The sequence below is a fragment of the Adelges cooleyi genome, unplaced genomic scaffold (genome assembly GCF_023614345.1).
Source record: "Adelges cooleyi isolate 19-005CV unplaced genomic scaffold, UGA_ACOO_1.1 ACOO_flye_CR_arks_rails_tigmint_CR_PRNA_651, whole genome shotgun sequence".
NCBI lineage: Eukaryota > Metazoa > Arthropoda > Insecta > Hemiptera > Adelgidae > Adelges > Adelges cooleyi.
Window position 1 is genome coordinate 13,669,862 of NW_026096352.1, and position 2,688 is coordinate 13,672,549.

Sequence of the window (2,688 nt, forward strand, 5' to 3'; positions counted from 1 at the left end):
TGGGGGGGATACAACCCCCATATCCCCCCCCGTAAATACGCCACTGAATGTGGCCCTGTAACAATTACACATTTTTCAAAAACCGGAATTAAACTTTTTGTTTTTACTAATTGAGGAAACCCTAATAATAAAGTTAATATGATTACAAATAAAATATTTGTATAAAATTCAATATTACCTATTGATTTTTACTTAATTCAAATTTGTTGAATTTTAATATATTTATAAAATGAAAATAATAAACATAGCGAGAAATTTAATAAACTATGCTTCGTTTACTTCCGGTTTGATAAACTATAGTTGATTTTGCAGATTATAAAAAATATGATTGATTTAGTAGATTAATCTCAACTTTAAAAGTTTCTAAAACAACTTAAAATGATTGTAAAATATATATTTGTTATTTCTTTAATAGGTTAACATAGGTACTAGGCTGCCGGCAAAAGTTTTAGTTCCTCGTTACCGGTTATAAATAATATAATTGTCTTTTTATTTCTAAAGGATCGGTCAAACAGAAAGCGGACTGTCCGCGCGGACAGGGTCCGTCCAACAAGTCCGCCAGTCCGCTGCGGACTGGGATAGTCAAAAAGAATGCGGACAAGTTTGAGCGAACCAGTGTGAAAACTGCCACAACCAAGAGTGTACTGCTGGTTGTTTTTTTATTTTTTACTTTTTTATCTCACGTTTTCTGTTTTCATTTTCTTTTACAAAATGTCTAGATTCTTCTGCTTGCCTTGAGTTGAGCAAGACGAAAAAAAAGAAAATGAGTACATGAACTAAATAAAAAAAGAATAGAATTTGGGGAGTTTCACCGACTATGCTGTATTCTCAACGTTCAAACTAGAACTGAACTAAATTGAATTCAATAAATTAAGAGGTCATATTTGTATGAATTGTTTTAAGCCAGATACAGATAGCATTAAACACTAAAATATTAGCCTGAAGCTTGATGTTTTAATATACTAGGCACCTTAGATATGAGCTTGTTACTGCTTGTTAATATACTATATCATTATCTACCATTATCTATAATTCCACCACTACTTTAAATTTATTTGGTACTTCAACGAGAAATGAAAATGCTCATTCGTGGTTGCAGACTCGGCTGAAAAATTGTATTAAATTTTACATTTTTGTGAAGTGTTGGTACCAGTCTTTTGTCGAATCTGTCCATTTTTCTGTTTTTTTTTATAATCTGGATGCCACGTATCATACAAATAAACGCATTCTCGAACTAGATCAATCAATCGTTCCGTTTCATCGGTCATTTTCAGTGCACAATTTTAAAATGAAAAAATTTTTAAAATTAAGTACAATATGTTGTCATCAATACTGTTTGTATATTTTATGTTCGATAATTATATAATAATAATAATAATATTTTAGAAGTGCTGATACGTGTGGAAAATCCAGTGTATTGTCTATATTAAATATATATTATTTTTTTTTATTTTACAAAATTATTCCAGTCCGCGCGGACAGCCCGCTTTCTGTTTGACCGATCCTTTAAACGGAAGTTTTAGCTTTCGTTATTTAAAATAGTTTATGCTAAATTTATTTACCAAAACACATAAGTATTGGTGGCAAGCCCTATTTTAAATAGGCGTAAATTTGATTTGTTAGAAGGGGGGGCTAAAATTTCAAACATAGCACAGGTCACAGGCCCACGGAGGGCTTCACCCTCGCGTCCCCCTCTATCTACATTTTCAAATTGCCAAGCTTGGCAATGTTGGTCTCCAAATTGATTTATAATGACCTCTTTATTAATTTTTTTAGTTTCAGATTTTTCTATGTACAAAATAGACACCTGAAATAGGCTATTTATCTTATGAAAATAAATATATACTTTTTAAATCTATAAAAATGTATAACAAAAAATATTATTCTATATAGAGGATATAGAGGATACAGCACAGAAAACGTTTACCTTAGGAGACCGATGCACCTGGTGCGGTCACGTGGCAACCATTTGAAACTTAAAACCTAATCTTTTAAACAGCCACTCCCTCTTTCAGATTCATACATTTAGTTACAAAATATTTGATCATGAAATCGGTTCATTAATTTTAAATCACCCTGTATAATGGTAAAGCTTTAATATAAGGTGCGAACTACTCTTTCTGTTTTCTATGTTTTTCCAAATTAAAAACCAACAATGCCAATAAGGAATAAGCCTAGCAAAAAGGGATACCGAAGCCTTGTAGTACCCAAAGTCTTTTGATATTAACTGAAATTCTGAATATACTTAGTATAAAATAAGCTGTATTTTAAATTATTTACTTACCTTAAACCGTAGACGAGATAAACGATTTTAGACAGTTGTTATAGTAGGTACCTACTTTTTTTAATTTCTTATAACTTACTAGAAGTTAACTAACTACATAAAACATAATGTCAAATTGTGTTTTCTACAATTTATGCAACCAATTTAGTACCATATTATGACGCTTAAGGCTAATATTTTGATTGTGGAACATCATCAAAAATATTTCAAGATAAATGATATTAAGGGTAAAAAAATAATTTTTAAATTAAAAAATCAAAATTAAGGAAAAATAAATTCAATTATTTGATCACAATTTTCACACTTTTCTCAAAAATAACAAAAAGGTTGGACATGTTATGGACAGAAGCACATTCCACATTAATACATTATCCAACACAAAACTGTATGCTAGGGTGAGGTGT